Here is a 21400-nt window from a genome sequence, read left to right as displayed (position 1 = left end):
GGTGACTAGAAGTGCCACTCTGAGACCCCCAATTTGGCCAACTTTCAAAATTGTCCTATATGCATGTGTGATACATCATTGGAAAGCTTAAAATCTCAATTTTCTGGGGCGAGAACATTTTTGAACAGGAGGGCATTAAAAAACAAATTAAACTGCAAAACCCTAATTGAAGGTGAGAGCACGTGAGAGCAGAATTAAAGACGCCATGATTTTAACGATATATTATCGCGTACTTACCTCTTTTCGATCCAAAAACTCCATGTAGCACGTATCACCGAGTGTCAAGACACAGTTGTGAATGGCCACAGCCAGATTTTTGGCAGATTTTATGGGTGAAACATGGTAATATAACAAGGGTCGCGATGCAGAAATGGCAGACATCAACGAGTGGTTGAGATGTTCATTTTCCGATACAGAATTTACAAAATGATCGCTATATTTGTACACACAGTCATTATGTTAAAAAAACATGAATCTTCTCACAAATCACAGTGTGAATTTACAACAAATAATTTTGCCTTTTGATTCTCTTTTCACATTGGAAAATGAAATAAACTCGATTAATTTCACAGTTTCTATATCATGTTTTCAAGTCGACATTCTCATTCTATCACATCCCTGCCTCACATATTATTTTCATGATGTTAAATGTGACACAAATATTTCTTTGTTTTTTATGTAAACGCAATGCACGGTACCTGTAGGCTGTTGTACTTCCTCATACCAAGTGAGTCAACCTTCCACTGAGCAAACCAGATTCTTCTCCCATTAGGTAGAGGATGAGCAGTTGAAAGAATTGGCATAAAGCCTAAAAATTGGGGACAAACCAGTCCAAAACCTGGTCTAAAACGCCACTTTGCCTAGATTTCAGTGTCCAAAAATTGAGCTCTGCGTGTCTTAACCTTTACCGAACCCCTTGAGTTCGATCGAGCCCAGGTGAAGAACCAGTGCTCCAGAATATCCCTTTGTTATTGAAATTGGAAGTATACATTTTAAAAATCAGAGCAACATACAGTGGGGCAAATAAGTGTTTAGTCAACCACCAATTGTGCAAGTTCCCCTACTTGAAAAGATTAGAGAGGCCTGTAATTGTCAACATGGGTAAAGCTCAACCATGAGAGACAGAATGTGGGGAAAAAAAAGAAAATCACATTGTTTGATTTTTAAAGAATTTATTTCCAAATTAGAGTGGAAAATAAGTATTTGGTCACCTACAAACAAGCAAAATTTCTGGCTGTCAAAGAGGTCTAACTTCTTCTAACGAGGTCTAACGAGGCTCCATTCACCTGTTTTAACTTATTATCGGTATAAAAGACACCTGCTCACACTCCAAACTCCACTATGGCCAAGACCAAAGAGCTGTCGAAGGACACCAGAGACAAAATTGTAGACCTGCACCAGGCTGGGAAGACAGAATCTGCAATAGGTAAAACGCTTGGTGTAAAGAAATCAACTGTGGGAGCAATTATTAGAAAATGGAAGACATACAAGACCACCTATAATCTCCCTCCATCTGGGGCTCCATGCAAGATCTCACCTCGTGGCGTCAAAATGATAACAAGAACGGTGAGCAAAAATCCCAGAACCACACGGGGGAACCTAGTGAATGACCTACAGAGGGCTGGGACCACAGTAGCAAAGGCTAATATCAGTAACACAATGCACCGCCAGGGACTCAAATCCTGCACTGCCAGACGTGTCCCCCTGCTGAAGCCAGTACACATCCAGGCTTGTCTGCGGTTCACTAGAGAGCAATTGGATGATCCAGAAAAGGACTGGGAGAATGTGTTATGGTCAGATGAAACCAAAATAGAACTTTTCGGTAGAAACACTGGTTCTCATGTTTGGAGGAGAAAGAATACTGAATTGCATCCGAAGAGCGCCATATCCACTGTGAAGCATGGGGGTGAAAACATCATGTTTGGGGCTGTTTTTTTGCAAAGGGACCGGGACGACGGATCTGTGTAAAGGAAAGAATGAATGGGGCCGTGTAGCGAGAGATTTTGAGTGAAAATTTCCTTCCATCAGCAACGGCATTGAAGATGAGAAGTGGCTGGGTCTTTCAGCATTACAATGATCCCAAACACACAGCCAGAGCAACAAAGGAGTGGCTTTGTAAGAAGCATTTCAAGGTCCTGGAGTGGCCTAGCCAGTCTCCAGATCTCAACCCCATAGAAAATCTGTGGAGGGAGTTGAAAGTCCGTGTTGCCCAACGACAGCCCCAAAACATCACTGCTCAAGAGGAGATCTGCATGGAGGAATGGGCCAAAATACCAGCAACAGTGTGTGAAAAGCTTTTGAAGAGTTACAGAAAACGTTTGGCCTCCATTATTGCCAACAAAGGGAACATAAAAAAGTATTGAGATGAACTTTTAGTATTGACCAAATACTTATTTTCACCCATGATTTGCAAATAAATTCTTTAAAAATCAAACAATGTGATTTTCTGGGGTTTTTTTTCACATTCTGTCTCTCATGGTTGAGGTTTACCCATGTTGACAATTACAGGCCTCTCTAATATTTTGCACTTGCACAATAATTGGTTGACTAAATACTTATTTGCCCCACTGTATTTGCATTGTGGTTTGAATTCTTCAATGTATTTTTTGAAAAAACGTTTTGGCTATTTACAGAAGAATTCACCACTTATAATTTTAACACATGGACCAGAATGATATTTCTGGCATTAGTTCCTTGTCAATACAGACTAATACACCCAAGATCAATACTTTGTCAATATTTACTTTTTCCTTGCATTTGTGTGTATATTTGTGTATAGGGAGTGTGTGTGTGTGCACGACTGTGTGAGCGTCTGTTTGTGTGTGAAGAGAGGGCTGCCTGCCAGCTGTGCAATCTGTTCAGTAATCTCAGGTCTGGTCTGTACACACAGTCCACAATCTGCTCCAGTAAAAACTGTCCCTACACACACACGTGCACACAAACAGTCAGAGCAATCATTACGTGGACCATAAAGTTTTTGATTAGGGTTAAAAGCGCAACCTAAATACACAGACTTTCTATATACTAATTTATCTCATTTGCAGCTGCAGGTCACTGTTTTGCTTTTGCTTTTTTGTTGTCGCTGCCACCGTTCTCATTGTACTCCTCAAGGACATCAAACTGGCTGCCCCTTTTGCACTTCTCCATCCTCAGCACTAACCCCCCAATACCTCTTATCAGACCAATTTCCCTTCCCTCTCGGCATGGCCAATTTTAACACGACGCCCTGTTTGTTGTTTAAATGGAAGGCAGAGAAAATTGGCCACTTTTGCTGTTCAGAAACTCCTGCAGCTGCTAGTAATCGCTGCCTGCGTGTGTGTGCGTGCTTGGTAATGTGCAGTTTCCACAGTAGGGGTACATGAGGTGGGGGGTGTGCAGAGTAGGGTCATGGCATTAAAAAAGTACTATTAGGAGAAAATGATAGGCCAGTCCCTGAAACTCCATTACAGACCAAAAAAAGTGAGCAGGCTTTATTACAGGGCAACATGAATCATTCAGCACTCATGCAAGCAACTGGCCTCTCTGTGCGACCCACTCTATCCCCCAGAACAACCTTCTGTTTAAACTGGAAGATGACCAGGAAAGCTGTGGAGCTTGGGAGAGGAGAAGGCTTCTCCATCGCCTTTGGGTCAAGCTTTACCTCAGATCTGACAACGAAGCGAAGAACGGGGTGTAAAGAAAATGCAAAGTGAGTGGTAACGAGATGAGGTTCGAAGTTGCTTATGAAAAGGGTTGGAGAAGTATACAAGATGAAGGGATGCAAGGAAGGTGTAAATGTGAGCCGATTAAATGAGGTGTGAAAATAGTTATGAAGAAGACAAGAAAATACAGACAATCTGATGAAAAGAAGTAGTCTAATGAAAACAAGTGACATGTTGGGGCATGCAGTAATCTATGAATGGAAAATAATGAAAAGAAATGTTTCTAGTGTGTGTGTGTATGTCTTTACTAATATATTTGTCCGCCTTATTTGAGGGTTGTATTGGACAAGCATTCATGAATGTACATGACTTTAACATGAGCTTTCTCCTTATGTGTCTATGTGCATGTTTGTGCCAAGGTTATTTAAGAACAAGAAATTCAAAAGCTATTTCATTCATGGCACAAAAATAAAAAGGAGACTTCAAATATTAACTTTCTAAAATTGTGTTGCATGCGTCGTCTGATCACAAAATTAAGTTTATTACCGTATTGGCCCGAATATTGGACGGTGTTTTTTGCATTGAAATAAGACTGAAAACGTGGGGGTCGTCTTATATTCGCAGTCTAGACATTATACCCATTCACGACACTAGATGGCGCCAGATTATCATTGAAGCGATGTTCTGTCATGATAGATCTCAGCTACTCTCAAGTTTAACCAGTTTGCATTATTTTATTGCAATGTTTTTCCTGATTCAGATTTGTTTCAAGACTACAGTTAGTTATACCTCACTTTGATGGTTAATGCAGTTATTGCAATTTTGTTTATCACAATAGATTGGTTTATTTACATTTCAAAAACCAGAAGCCATTCATTACGAATATGATTGCACTTTAGTTTACATATTTAAATGTTCAGATATTAAGACTTGAATGAGGATAAATAACATGCTTTTTCTCTCAAATATATTGTTATAATCATTTGTTTCAGATGTACTGTAATTATTTTCTGTATAAAAATTAATTTGGTGTTCAAAAAGTCGGTTTTCAAACTTGAGTCTTGAAAAAGAGGGGGTCGTCTTATAATCAGGGCCGTCTTATATTCGTGCCAATACGGTATTAGGTGGGTGCGACCAATACGTTGATCACGATTGACTGGTGAATCTCAAAGTACTTTTTGATTGGCATACAGGTAAACTGGTCAAGCTGTAGTGAAGGAATCAACGTCAGAGCCTTTTTAGCCCAGTGTTTTCCATCCTTTCTGACTCATGGCTAGACATGTGCCGATGACCTTTTTCAAGGTATACCCTGGTATGAGAATGTCACGGTTCCAAAAATTTAATTCAATTATATTTGTTCTGATGGTAATAATGTTGAGCTTTGGCTGTGGGTTTAGGCTCACCTAAAGGACTACTTTTAAGATTTATTTGGAATATTTTAATTTTTTAAACATTTATTTTAACATTATACTTGTGCTCCAATTTGCCAATATGTTTTGAAAAATAACAATCCTGTTCAATGGAAAAAAGTATTATTTTTTTTGTTTTTGTTTTTTTTAACTCAGATATCTCAAGGTAACACATTTTACAGCTCTAATTGCAATACCGTGATACCGTGAAATTGTGTTTTGCATGCTGTACCTGAACGCTCCGCGTCGTTGACGTGACAGAGAGAGGGAGAGGTGCGGTTGAGATTTTACTTTCTCTTTTAATGTTTTGTTGAGAACACTGTCAACTGCGGCGGACAGTAGGCGTGCCGTGTTGCACAAGTTCTAAAATAAATGATAAAAACCTGATGAAGCTGGCGATTTCTTTGGTGATGTTACCACAATAATAACTGTCACATTAATTTATAATGAATGGTGAACGGAGGTCGGAGGAGGACAGTGGAGATCGTAGACGTAGACATTCTACAGCCGTATTGTTGAGTCAGTTCATGGATGCGCACCCCACGCTCATATTTTTCTATCATTTTCATCTTCATTTCAATGGTAAGCGTCACCTTTTTCTTTTTTTCACCACCTGCACTAACCTACCTGGGACCTGTGTTGATTTCTCTCACATGAAAATCCGTCTGCGGCGCTGCCATGTTGTCGTATTTCGTGCATGTCGTCGGATGTAGAAACAAATGGTAAGTCAAATTTTACGTTGGATGTCGAAAAGATCGTGTGTCGAAGCGATCGTATGTCAAGGTACCACTGTACTTGTTAAAATGAATATGCTACAGACAGTGAAAAGGAAAAATCATATTGTACAAATACAGTACAAATCCATCCCTTTTCAATACTTCTTATCAATTTTGGGGTCATGGGGTGCCGGAACCTCCCCCAGCTGACTTTGGGGCTAAAGGCAGACGACACAAAATTGATTGTTAGTCCCTTGTGTTAGCAGGTGTTGGTTAGGCAGGTGCATGAAAAGAAGGCCTTTTGCGCTCCTGTAAGCAAGAACTCTGCCAACTCCATTCGCACCCAACAATTACTGTACCTGCAAGGTCTGATCTACATGAAGTTAACAAACATTAATATATGGTGTCTGTGGTAGCCATTTGTCCTTTTAGCATGAGTTTCTCCTTAAGTTGTCACCATCTTTGTGACTGAGTGAAACAAACACGAGGCTGGAGAATCAAGACACAACAGCAGCAAGCTATCCTGACTTGCGTTGCTTGGTTGCTATGGTTACACTACATATGTGCACTCACTCTTGACACGTGCACTCCTTCAGCCTGACCTCCTTTAGATTGCCTTCACTATCATAACATCAGTCACCCACTCTCAGCCCCCTGCCCCCAACCAACCATGACATTTGCATACAGATGTCTTACTTGCGCAGCTAATGTATGCAGCACTTGTGAATATGTTCAACTATGCTACCCACTGACCAGCAATAACATACAGTGCATCACAAAAGTGAGTACACCCCTCGCATTTCTGCAGATATTTAAGTATATCTTTTCATGGGACAACACTGACAAAATGACACTTTGACACAATGAAAAGTAGTGTGTGTGCAGCTTATATAATACAGTTAATTTATTTTCCCCTCAAAATAACTCAAAATACAGTGGTACCTTGACATACGATTGCTTCGACACACAATTTTTTCGACATCCGACGACATGCTCAGAATACGACGACATGACAGCACCGCGGACGGACGCACGGCAAATTTTCTTGTGAGAGAAATCAACACAGGTTTCAAAAAGGATTATACAGATGGTCAAACAAGAAAAATGTGACACTTGCCATTGAAACGAAGATGCAAATTATAGAGAAATATAAGCGTTGAACTGGCTCAACAATACATCTCCACGGTCCTCCTCCGACCACCGTTCGCCAGTCTTTATAAATTAAAATGACAATTATTATTGCGGTAACTTCGCCAAAGAAATCGCCAGCTTCATCACGTTTTTATGATTTATTTCAGAACTTATGCAACACAAAACGCCTCCTGAGCGCCAAAGTTGACGGTGTTCTCAAGAAAACATTGAAAGCGAAAGTAAACTCTCAGCTGCTCCGCTACCTCTGTGTCACGTCAGCCACGCGGTGCATTCAGGTACAGAAAAAAAACGTCCGCCACATTAGAACCCGATTCGTACACTATTACAGGAATTTTTATTATTATATTATTATATTATTATTCCGATTTTTATTTATAATTTATTAGTTTTGCAATGTGTAATTGCCGTTTGTAATAGTACCAGCAGTATTTATTAAGGATTTAGTGTGGGTCCGCCCATCTCATCAGACCATAGGACATGGTTCCAGTAATCCATGTGCTTTGTTGACATGTCTTCAGCAAACTGTTTGCGGGCTTTCTTGTGTACCGTCTTCAGAAGAGGCTTCCTCCTGGTGTGACAGCCATGCACACCAATTTGATGTAAAATGTGCGGTGTATGGTCTTAGCACTAAAAAACAGGCTGACACCCCACCTTTTCAATCTCTGCAGCAATGCTGACAGCACTCCTGTAAAGAATCACATGACATTATGGAGGGAAAATGACAAGCAGTACTCAATTTGGACATTTAGGGATGTACGTTTTTTCAAAGGCGTGTACTCACTTTTGTTGCCAGGGGTTTAAATATTAATGGCTATATATTGAGTTATTTTGAGGGGAAAATAAATTAACTCTATTATATAAGCTGCAAACAGACTACTTTTCATTGTGTCAAAGTGTCATTTTGTCAGTGTTGTTCCATGAAAGGATATACTTAAATATCTGCACAAATGCGAGGGATGTACTTACTTTTGTGATACACTGTATATGATGTTTCGCACAGTATGATGTCCAATCCAAAACCTGTATCAAATATTTTACCTTTTCAAGGTTAGTACAGTAATGCTAGTATGATTGACACTGGGAAAGAGGTATTATTTTAGCAATATGTTATTCTGATTAAGGTGTCTGCTCACATATTTTGCACGTGAGTTTAACTCACCTGATTTTGAGGATGTGCTAACGCCGAGTCCCTATCCTATACTTTGGAAATGCATTCAGGAGGGTAGAAAGCACATCCAGATTCCCCCCCAAATTTGAAAAAAAAAATCGATCCCAACATTATATGCACATAAAAGGCTTATTAGCATAGAAGTGGAAAAGAAAGGAAAAAAAAAAAAATCAATTTTATTTTCTTAATTATTTTTGGGGGGGGGTCAAGTTTGTAGGAAAATAAGGTTGCAAAAAAGTATGTTAAAATATATTGTATTACATATATGATTTTTTTTTTAATTAAGTTTTTAATTCAATGTGATAAATTGACCTATCTTGGTTTTGATTTTCTTGACTTTTTTAGCTGTCACTGGACATTTTCTCTTTGTTCTGCAAAGTTTGTTTCACTGATGTTCGTAAATATAAATACATATTTTATCAAATGTGACGTATAGACAATACTTTATGCAATATCCTTTACCTGTGGATTAATTTGTTGCTTGCAGGCCTCATTCGTTGCCATTGACAGTCAAATCAAATTTCACCTGGGAAGGCTGACAGTGAGTGATCATGTTTCACTGCCATTGAATGTGATAGATGTCAGATCCAAAGTGGATTGGACATCTATCGCCGTCTTTGGCAGCCAATCAGTTAACTCATAAAAATAAATATGAATAAATACATTTTTAAATCCCAATCTTTTTTACCCGATTCTTATCCTCCAGAAATGGCGTGATCAGGTATTTCCAATGATCGGATCGGGGACATCCCTAAATCTGATATTCTAAGCATTTTTATGTATGGAAATGCAGAATATTTGAAGCTGCTCGTGTTATAACGGGCAAGTCTTCATAATGCTGTCTGGTTTATGAACTAATATGCGAACATACAGTCCCTGTAACCCCAGACCATGATTTTGCCACCACCAAACTTCAGTGTTTTGTGGCAAAAGGTGGATTTTTCAGATGAATCTTCCATTGAATTACACCACAGTCGCCGCAAATATTGCAGGAGACCTACTGGAGCCCGCATGGATCCGAGATTCATTCAGAAAACTGTGAAGTTTGGTGGTGGCAAAATCATGGTCTGGGGTTACATCCAGTATGAGGGTGTGTGAGAGATCTGCAGGGTGGAAGGCAACATAGTCTGAAATATCAACAAATCATAGCTGCCTCTTACATTCCTAACCATAAAAAGGGACAAATACTGCAGCAGGATGGGGCTCCATCGCATACTTCAATCTCTACCTCAAAGTTCCTCAAGGCAAAGAAGATCAAGATCCTCCAGGAATGGCCAGCCCAGTCACCAGACATGAACAGGATGAAAGAGGAAGCATGGAAGACGAAACCCAAGAATGTTGATGAACTCTGGGAGGCATGCAAGACTGATTTTTTCAGTGAAACAAATATATTTTTGTACATTCAACATCATTTGGGAGGGTCTTAGGTTTCATATGAGCCATTTCTGAAACCAATTGAATAATTAAAAGTCAGGTTATTAGCAATTGTTTCTACAAAATGGATAAGCGACAAGACTTTTGTCAGGGACTGTATTTTAAAATTTAATCAATTGTTATGGAAATGTTAGGGGGCAGTGATGGCTGAATTCAATTTACTGGAACTTGAGTGGCTTTCTAAATGAAGTTCAAAAAAATAATAAGGAGGTGAGTGAATTGAACGACTCAAAGCCCCTGCCCCCAACACCACCTTTTTTCCTTCTTCTTGTAAGCGTTTTCTCCTCAAGCCTCCCGAAACAAGCCACCTACACTTTAGGACATCTGCTAAGCTGATTTTCTGGGGCTTAGCAGCACCACAGTGGTATCAAAGAGATTAGGTGAAACAACATCCAACTCTGGCTTTGTGCTGTGTTTCTACAACTCAGACCTCTGCAAACGTGCGTGTGGTTGACTCTCGGCCGTACACAAGCTTACTGTGTTTGCGTGGGTGCATGTATTATGCTGTGTGTTACAGTGCCGTAAAGTCATAGAGCTGGTGTAATACTGGTAGATCTGGAATGCGAGTGCTTCTTTGCGAACAAGAAATCAGAGCCCCGTAAACACAGAGTAGCTTGAAAGTAGCTCTCAGCTTTTGCTTTTTAAGCCAAACCAATTTTGACTTGAAAAATAAACAGCGCTTGGCATATGGGAAAGCCTTTTTTGTATTATCGATGCTTTCAACCTGAAGTCACCTGTAATCAGGGCTGCTGTTAAAGTGTACTTACTCCATTTTTTTCCCACTTTTGCTCATGCAGCAGCTATTTATTTATTTATTTATTTATCTTTCAATTAATTCAACTTCAAAACGAACGGTGCTTTATGATGCGAAGTGACTATATCTTTCCTATTAAGCATGCATGCTGGTTAATGCTTAGTAACTATCCACACAGATAATTAAGTAGTGAAATGTAATAATGTCATTCATCCCTCTGGGTTAAGGGTTTGAATAATTGCTGCCAAGTCAGCCTTCTATGCATTATGTGTGTGTGTGCGTGTGTGCGTGAGACCATGGATGCACTCCTGCCTCCCCGCCGCTTGTGTGCGAGATCAAGAGAGAGAGTTCTCATTTGTGGATTTTTTTTTTTTGTTTCTTCCCAACAGCTTTCACTTTTTTTGTGCTCGCTAACTAGAGAAAAAAGAGTGGAGAGGCGCGGAGGGAGGGTGTTTGAAGGAAGAAAAGAGTGCAAGCCAAAGAGCATCGGGTGCTGTGTCAGTCTGATATTTTCCATAGTGACAGCTGGGCCCAAAAGCTCAGACCCTTTTCTTCTGGCACACAAAGCCCATTAAGTATGCCACTCGCTCAATGGCCCCCGCAGCCTCCAAATTGCTGCAAGCTCCTCCCAAAAGTGTGGCAGTCTTTGTCATTGTAATCAGCCCTTGTTTGTGAAGTGCTGCTTGTATTTACCAGCGCTATGGGTGCACATTTGCCCAGCCTGCTGCTGTGAGTGCAGAAGGAGCACTTGGGGAAAGTATAAAGAAAGTATAAGATGAGATGTGAGCGTTTGGGACATGAACTGAGAGGATATAAAGATGGAAGGTAGAGAAGGTGCAAAATTGAAAAATCAACTGATGAAAGCCCAAAAAAAAGAATTTGACTCAGTGACTTTACAGGGTGATGAGATCGTGGTGGGGGGGCGCACTGTGGACGCAGCGGGTGGGTGGGCATTTGGACACCCGTCTGGACTGTTGAAGGGGCTCTAAGATGCTGCTATGTGGCTCCAGGCGTGGCCATGCAGATGAAGAGATCCATGCCATGGCATAGAAAGCCTAGACTTTTATAACTGACAGGCCCCTCCCTGATATCAAGGTAGAGCAGACGATGAAGCGGATTGGGGCCACACGATGCCTTTTGGCAGAGATGACCCCATTCCTCTCGTCACCCTCTATCCCCCCCGCCGCCAAAACTTCTCCCCAAGCTCCGGCGGGATGGGGTAAGCAGGAAGGGGAGACGACATGGAGGGGTCGGTCTCCGGAGATGACGGTCATCCACAGTGGCATCCAGACCCAACTTTGTCTCTTGGCTTTCCCCCTCCTTTCACTTTGAGTGTGTGCACACATGCCTGTTAAGGATTCATAACTCCCACCAAAGAGTGACACAGTGTAATAAGTGAGTAATGAAGAGCCAGAGGCACTTTGAGCCTTTATTATGTTAAAAGGCAACCATGCGAGGCAGCGCTCAATTTTATACCACAGTTGATGCTGCTAACAAACCTGGTAACTTGGATAGAGGTTCAAATGGAAAACAAAGTCCAAATCCATTCCTTGTGTCTAATGGGAGCTGACAGATATGGGCAAGATCGTGCTGCACGGATGTTAGAAACAGGAGAGAGTCAGGTTGGGGGTGTGAAGGAAAGAGTGTGTTGGTGGTGGGAGGCGGGGCTATCTGATAGCCAATATCCATCTGTAAATGACGGATTGGGTGTTTAACGATATATATATATACAGTGCTATATATATATATATATATATATATATATATATATATATATATATATATATATATATATATATATATATATATATATATATATATATACAGTGCTGCTCAAAAGTTTGTGAACCCCCTCAACATTTTGGAATTTTCTATTATTTCAACCTGATTTCCTAATCAATCAATTCAGTAGTTTTTTTTTGTTTTTTTAACAGTTGTGTTGTCGAGACTAAATTAAAAAGAGTTTTCATCAACTGATGTAGGTGCAAAATTGAACTGTTTGGTCACAACCAAAACCGCCATGTCTGGCGAAAAGTCAACACTGCATACCACCAAAAGAACCTTCTCCCAACAGTGAAGCATGGAGGTGGGAATGTCAAGATCTGGGCTTGCTTTTCATCCTCAGGACCTGGACAACTCCACATAGTCCAGGGAATCATGAATTCTGAGGAATATTGTCAAATCCTAGAACATAACCTGACGCCATCTGTTTTGAAGTTAAAGCTTGGCAGAAGGTGGATCACGCAACATGATAATGATCCAAAGCATTCCAGCAATACAACCAAGGAATGGCTGAAAAAGAAGAAGATTCGTGTTCTGGACTGGCCCAGTCAAAGTCCTGACCTAAATCCCATTGAAATGCTGTGGCGGGACCTGAAGCGAGCAGTTCATGCCAGACGCCCATCAAACCTCTCTCAACTGACTGCGTTCTGCAAGGAAGAATGGGCAAAAATCCCCCAAAGTAGATGTGAGAGGCTGATTAGTCACTACAGAAACCGTTTGGTTGAGGTAATCTCTGCAAAAGGAGGCGCAATATCCTATTAACTGAAGGGGTTCACATACTTTTGCACACATGATATCTGAGTTTTTCTTAAATCAACCACTTTTGTTAAATAAAGAATGACAATATAACTATTTCTTTTGTTTCAGTCCATTATTTGGAATGTCAGTATTGTGGATTTGGGTATAACTTAACATTTAATAAGGTTATTTTAGTTTTTTTTACAAAAAATCTGACCATCGCTGTGGGGTTCACAAACTTTCGAGCAGCACTGTATATATATATATTTATGTATATATAAAAGAATAAAAGAAAGTTTTCAAAAAACAATAATCTTGCACAAGTCGCATAAGTACAACTTTTCCATGAATATGGATTTTTCACAAAGACACACCTACACGCGCACAGAGGGGCGCTGCCAGGGATTTTGGGCCCCATGAAAAGATATCACTTTGGGCCCCACCACCAATGCCGGGACACACACACATTTAGAGTATCAACGACGTAATTTCCTGCATTCTGGTGAATCTTTACACATAAATTGTGCATTTTCTGCATTAATTTAAGATGAAAATATGTTGATGTGAACATACAGCGTATAGAACAATAATGAATAGAATGATATCATCTATAAGAAATGTACTGAAGGCCATCTTTTAAAATCTAAATACAAGGGGCATTCAAAAAGTAATGCACTCAAGTGCATTGCTCGTACAGGATTTTACCAATCTTGTTTATATTTGGCACAAAACATGATAGGACTCACCTTTTCTTCAGTACTGTTTTTAAATCTCTGTACCCATCTTTTTACAGTACTATAGTCTATGGTATCATTCTTGTAGACATTTTCCAGCCGGTTGTGAATCCTCAGAGGGGTTTCTCCCTCTGCAACAAGGAATTCGATTACAGCTCTTTGTTTCTGACGAGCTTCAAGAGGGGCAGCCATTTTGGAAGCTAGTTTAAACTTTAAAAATCTGAAAATAAGAAAAACGCATATAACAATCGCAAAAAGGTGTGTCCTATCATGTTTGTGCCAAATATGAACAAGATTGGTAAAATCCTGTACGAGCAAATCACTTGAGAGCATTACTTTTTGAATGCCCCTCGTATATTTTTATTGTAAATATTCTCAAAGCAAATACCATGATGAATGACTTAGAATAAATGTTTTGTTTTAACTTAACTATACTACAGTATACATTATAGTATACAGTATACAACTCTTTTAGTATGAAGAGATTGCTAAGGGTTTGCCTGCTGTACTGATTAAATGTAAGCTAAAAGTGGAGCAAACACTAGCTAGCAAAAAATTACAGTATTTCATTATGGAGTAGGCTTAGCCTCATCTGGAAACTCGCGATCTCCACTATAGGCTACGGCTACAGCTCCAAAGCTCCAAAGCGAGGTTCCTTGTTAACAAGTTAAATTCAATTGATGGCAAACTAAATTCAATATATTCTTGACAAACTGGATTCAAGCCGATTTGAAAAAAAAAAAGAACATTTCCACACTAACTAGTTTTAAGATCTGTAGGATACCAAAAAATGGCGTCATTATTTGGAATTTATGTTTTTGAATAGGTGAATGTCGCTCATTGAGGCTGGGAAAATCCCGTATTTCTTACAGAGTGAGCTGGGACTTCGATTTGGAGCTAAGATAACAGGTTAATTTTCAGCACTGCACTGACACAAGACACCAACCTTCCTTTGTGAAGTACTTTGTCACATCCTGTTGGCCTTTTCTACCCACCTCCTGTTTTGCTTTCGTTTCTTTCCTCTTTTGAAAACTCGATTTTTGTTTTGAAAACATTTCTGCAGTAAGGCACTCCGCGCACCCCGAGTCATTGGTGTAAATGCGCACCGCTGCTCCCGGTCTAATCGAAGGGAGGGCGGACCAAACCATTTAATGAAAATACGGGGATGGGGGTGGGGGTGACTGGCTATACATATGCTCTCTGGGTGTTTACTTTTTGCCAGAAACAAAACAAGAAACCCTTCGTTTTATTCCTATTAAAATTATAATGATTAATATTTAAATTTGCAAACGATTACCTAATGTTCTAATTTTCTTTGTGGGCCTCCATCAGGGCATGGGCCCTTAGAATCAGTATCACTTTACACCCCTATACGGCGCCCCTGCGTGCACATTCACTTGGGAACACAGCTTTTGTTGTTTTAGGTCAGGCAGCTACATTTATCTAATTAACAAATTTTATGGTATGGAATTCACAGCTTTCTCTATGTCAAGTTTTTTGACTACAGTCCCTGGGTTACGAACGAGTACCGTTCCTATGCTGGCGACGTAAACCCAATTTCCGCGTAAGTAGGAATTAACACTTTAAGTACCCTTAAATACCCCCCAAATCTCAAAATAACTACCCAAAAACTTGTTTTATACAGTGGTACCTCTACAAAGTTCATTCGTTCCAAGACCTTGTTTGTAAGTCAAAATGGCCGTATGTCAAGCAGGATTTTCCCATAAGAATACATTATAATTCCATTAATTCGTTCCACAGCTTGAAAACCTACACTAAATCCTTAATAAATACTGTTTTTACCATTGCAAATAGCAATTACAAAGAGGAAAACAAATACACTATTAATAAAAATCGGAATAATATGCAGTATAATTATAGTGTTAATAATAATAATAATACCCATAATAATGTAACAAATCGGGTTCTAATTTGGCAGTCGTATTTTGTGTGGGTTACCTGAACGCACCGCGGGGCTGAAGGCAGAGTGAGAGACTGCAGTTGAGATAGTATTCCTTTCACTTTTAATGTCCTATTGTTGCGGGTTGTTGGCATGTTTTTTTTGCACAGTTTCTGAAATAAATGATTAAAAACCTGACGATGCTGGCAATCTCTTTGGTGATGGTTGTCACCTTTACTTATTAAGACTGGCAAACGGAGGTTGGAGGAGTATTGTCAAGCAGTTCACGGACGCGCACCACACGCTAATATTTTTCCATTGGTTGGCCTCACCTTTTTTCTTTTTTCACCCCCTGCTTTAACATTCTTGGAACCCATGTTGATTTCTCTCACAAGAAAATCTGCCGTGTGTGCGTCTTGCGGGAAAACAATGAAATTGCAACGCTGTCATAAATCGTCATATTTTGAACATTTCGTCGGATGTAGAAACAAATGGCGAGTCAAATTTTACGTCGGATGTCGAAAAGGTCATGTGTTGAAGCGATCGTATGTCGAGGTACCACTGTACGTCATTGTACTGTCCTCGCAAGACGTTGAAGTCCTAGCTAGACAGCAAACTAAGCTCCGAAATGACATTTTGAGACGTCCATGTGGTTTGCTGACATTATTCAGCTGCTAATGACATAAACACTTGTAGAATTAAACTAAAATAAAGATTAAATTAAATCCGTTTTATCTTCAATGACAACAATTCAAATTTGTGTTTATAACAAGCCGCTGATACAGATTAGCTGATAAACGATTAGCATGTATCAGTTAGCGTCTGCACATCATCAAAAACAATCACATAAACTCGCCCCAAGTATTTGACCACAGTTGAAAACGCACAATAAACAGTACAAAAAGCGTTATATACAGGTGCTGTCTGTCTGGATGATTCACAAGCAACAAATGTGCGCGCAGGCTTTTTTTCCCTGCTCTCACTCACTCGGCTGCGCTCTCCCTAGTGTGTGCGCGTGTGCTCTTTGCGTGCACAAATACATTCTTCTTTGTATTTACATGCACTCTTACTTGCGTGTGGAAGTATTACCTGCTCTATGCTTCTTACGCCAAAATAAGAGCATGCATCACAAAACAGAAGTCAACATTATTAATTTAAAAAAAAAACAAAAAAAACGACTGGAGACTCCGGCATCGTAAAGTCAAAATCACATAAACCGGGTACGTCATAACCCGGGGAGTGCCTGTATATAGGGAAACTGTTTTCTTTAAAAATAAAAAATAAATAAAAAATAATAAAAACTTCAAAAAAACAATGTACTTAACATACATGCTTTCAAATATTGACATTCAATTCAATATGAAAGAAACAGGCATGACAGCAATCTTTATTTAACACAACAGTATTGTGTTTTTACAAAGGATTATGGCCACTTTAACTACAGTTGTGTGCCTCTAAGTAGGTAAAGTGTGGAGAAAAAAAACTTGACGTAATAAAGGAAAAACTGAGATCAGGTTTGGATTCTGCACCCAAAAATTTGTTTAAGAAAAAAAAAAAACAGCAGTCAGGCAGGTACATAAAAACTGAATTACTTTGTAATCTGCAATCAGTGTAATGTGTGACCTTTTGTTACTCCATACAAACTGGTTCAAAAGTTGTTTTAAAGCATTTCTGATGTTAGCAATAATTTGCAATAAAGATGATGACTTTTTTTTTTTTTTTAGCCTTTTAAGAACCTTGAATCATTGAAGAAGCATAAGCCTTTAGTATGATGTAATGCAACGTTTAATCTAACTATCACATTAGTTTTATGTCGCCTTTGATTTTGCTTCATTTTACTTTGCTTTCTGCTGCCAGCTCGACATTGGAAATGAGAACTGTTTACAGTTACCTTACCTGGATAAGTAATGGTTAGATAAATTAATACTTATACAAAATATATAGATGTAGGCCTATGATAAGCCAATAATTAGCTTGTGCAGGTCTTTTTTTCCTCAATATGTTCTTTTGAGTGTGTACATGGGTGCGTATATTTGTTTAAACTTTATTGTCATCGCCATCTCCAGGACAGCTGGAGGCTATGTCAGAGTTCAGCTGCCTGCTCTACAGAGCGCAGAATAAAGTGGGTGACAGGAGAAGAGGTGGGGGGCGGGAGAGGGTTTATGTTATGTGCGTATTCATTTGGGTGTGTTTGCATAGGGCCGAACTTGCAGAGTGTGTGTGCTTGGCCCTCTTTGCCGGCTGGAGCAGAAGGGTGGGGGTGAAGAGTGGAGTTAATAGGCTAATGACAGAGCTGTCATTTGTAAGAACATTACATACAGCCTGTCTGACATACTCCGATTATAAAAAAATAAAAAAATAAAAAATAAAATAAAAAAAAGAAGAAAAATTACATTAAATTCAACAGTGTTTACAGTGAAAAACAGTAGTCCTGCTTAACAGTGAAACTTAATTTTAATATTTGTGTATATATATATATATAAATATATATATATATATATATATATATATATATATATATATATATATATATATATATATATATATATATATATATATATATATATATATATATATATATATATATACATACTGCATATAGCAATGAGATAATTCTGTATTGTGTCTTACTTTCATGCCAGTAAAGTTGAGTGGAAAATGTTGGGGGTTTATATTATTTGTTCATTAAATTACATTTGTCTATCATTGTGTTGCACACTACACACACACATGTATGTATGTATAAATACAGAGTTTTGTAACATCTTTTTTTTTTTTTACTAGTTTTTTTATTCAGTGTTTCAAAACCCAACAACACACTTACACCCAGTGTATTTAAATGACAAACAAACAAACCAAGGCAATAAGATACCCCAACAAATTAAAAAGGAAATAGAGAATAAATAAATAAATGATAATAATAATCAGTATCAAGGCCCGGCCTTAAGTCGCTACATCTTTCTTTCTTCTTTTAGTTTATTTACTGCTATTTAGTGCTCATAACTAGTTTTAGTTTAGTTTAGTTTAGTTTAGTAATTCACAAGTGTGAGTTAGGATTAGTTTGTGGGTTTTTGTTCCACCCCCCTTTTGAATTTATTAGATTTTATTTTAAACGTGCAATTGTTTAGAATCTTTTAAAGTTTTATATTTACTTAAGTTTTGTCTCCTGTAATATCTGTACATACATACATACATACATACATACATACACACACACACACGCATATATATACAGTGGTACCTCTACATACGATCGCTTTGACACACGAACTTTTCGACATCCGACGTAAAATTTGACTCGCCATTTGTTTCTACATCCGACGACATGCTCGAAATACGACGACAATGGCAGCACCGCAGACGAATGCACGGCGGATTTTCTTGTGTGACAAATCAACACTGGTTTCAGAAAAGGTTGGTACAGGTGGTGAAACAAGGAAAAAGTTGACGCTTACCTTCTAAATGAAGATGCAAATGACAGAAAAATATGAGCGTAGGGTGGGCATCCGTGAAATGGCTCAACAATACATCTCCACGGTCCTCCTCCGACCATCGTTCGCCAGTCTTTATAAGTTAAGCTGACAATTCTTATTGTGGTAACATCTCCAGAGAAATCGCCAACTTCGCCACGTTTTTATCATTTATTTCACAACTTATTCAAAACAAAAACACCTTCTGTCTGCCGCAATTGACGGTGTTCTCAAGAAAACATTCAAAGTGAAAGTGAAACTCAAGCTCACCGGTCTGTCTCTGGCACGTCAGCCCCGCGGTGCGTTCAGGGTCAGTAAAAAACGTCCGCCACATTAGAACCCGATTCATTACATTAATACAGGAATTATTATTATTATTATTACTATTATTCCGATTTTGATTTATAATTTATTTGTTTTGCTATGTGTAATTGCCATTTGTAATAGTACCAGCAGTATTTTTTAAGGATTTAGTGAAGGTTTTTGGGCTGTGGAACGAATTAATGGAATTATAATGTATTCCTATGGGAAAATCCTGCTCGACATACGACCATTTCGACTTACAAACAAGGTCCTGGAACGGATTAACTTCGTATGTAGAGATACCACTGTATATATATATATGTATGTATATATATATATGTATGTATATATATATATATATATATATATATATATATACATATACATACAGTGGGGAGAACAAGTATTTGATACACTGCCAATGGGAAAACCCATTGGCAGTATATCAAATACTTGTTCTCCCCACTGTATATACATACACACACACACACACACACACACACATATATATATATACATACATACACATATACATACATATATATATAAATAAAATTAAATATATATATATTTAATTTATATATATATATATATATTTTTTTTTAAAACTAATTAATTAATTAATTAATTTTTTCCAAAAATGCCCTCCTGTTCAAAATTTTTCTTCCCCCAGAAGATGGAGATTTTAAGCTTTCCAACGATGTATCACACATGCATATAGGACAATTTTGAAATGTGGACAAATTGGCGGAACTTCAAGTCACCTGAGTGTTTTCTGCCATATATGGCAGAGGGGGGGAGGATATTTTTTGAAAAAAAAAAAAAATTTAAACAGCAAAACCCTAACTGGAGGCGAAAGCATGCGAAAGCAGAATTAAAGACGCCATGATTTTAACGAGATATTATCGCGTCTTCAACTCGTTTCGATCCAAAAACTCCATATAGCATGTATCATCGAGTGTCAAGACACAGATGTGAACGGCCACAGCTGGATTTATGGGGGATTTCATGGGTGAAACATGGTAATATAACGAGGGTCGCGATGCAGAAATCGCAGACATCAGGGAGTAATCGAGACTTTCATTTTCGTATATTTACCCTTTAAAACTTTTTTTTTTCCAATTTTTCTTTGTTTGGATCGATTATTTATCATCTAAAATATTGGGGAACATGCGACAGTAACAAAAAATATACAATTAAGCCATAGTTATGAGGTAGATATCCTAGGTAGATAGTTTAAAATATGCGAGTTAATAATTTTTTTAAGTTGTTCTGTTTTTTTTAGACGAAATATTAGACATCAATTAATGATTCGAAGCTAAAAATGACATTTTGATTAATAAATATAATTACTTACCTTCTTTTTATGGCTGGGTTGAAACAAAAGCGGTTGCGCGAAATCTGTAAACGGGGGTTTCCGGGGTAAAACGGACAAATTAAAAATAGTTCGGAGACTTAACGCGCCATGAATATGCTCTGGCAGCAAATAGACATATTGTTCTATCAAACACAACAGTTCTTTTGGCTTAAAATACAGCAGTTTATTTTAAAGAGGGTTGCAAGAGCAGAAACTGTTTTTTTAGTCTTGCCTGTGTTTTCCGCCATATATATTGCTTAAATTTTTCATTTAGATATATTTATATTTAGATTTAGATTTACTTTAAGTTTTCATTTAGATATTCATGACTAAGGATGAGGAAATTACTTGTGATGATGCTAAATACGTATGGGATACTTTTAGAGAGTCATTTAGTTTAAAAAAAAATGTTAGCAAGGCACTTTTATAAAAAGTAGTACACTCAAAAAAAAAAAAAAAAAAAAAAAAAAAAATCCAGATTGAAGTAAAATCTGAATGGATACAACATTTGTATTTGTAGATTTAAGTTTATTTTAGTGAGTTTTTTTCTCCACACACAGAACTAAGGATGCTGGTTGCCAAACAACCAACACATTACGAATACACCTGCTTGGCTTTCGTTGCAACTTTTCTAAACAAAGAGTGGGTGAAAAAAAAATAAGTGAATGAATGGCGAAATGAAACGAAGAAAAGTGTTAGGTTGTGCGTTGATAGTGGTATATCCCCCTTTCCATCTTGGAGGGATGAGGATAATGGGAGCAAGCAATGGGAGAGCTCATTATCTGGCCGACCATCTGCTATTGGGAGGGAGGAACTGTCTGTCTGTCCCAGACACACACACA

Source organism: Corythoichthys intestinalis, chromosome 2 (assembly GCF_030265065.1).
Source record: "Corythoichthys intestinalis isolate RoL2023-P3 chromosome 2, ASM3026506v1, whole genome shotgun sequence".
Taxonomy (NCBI): domain Eukaryota; kingdom Metazoa; phylum Chordata; class Actinopteri; order Syngnathiformes; family Syngnathidae; genus Corythoichthys; species Corythoichthys intestinalis.
Note: the sequence above shows the minus strand (reverse complement) of the source record.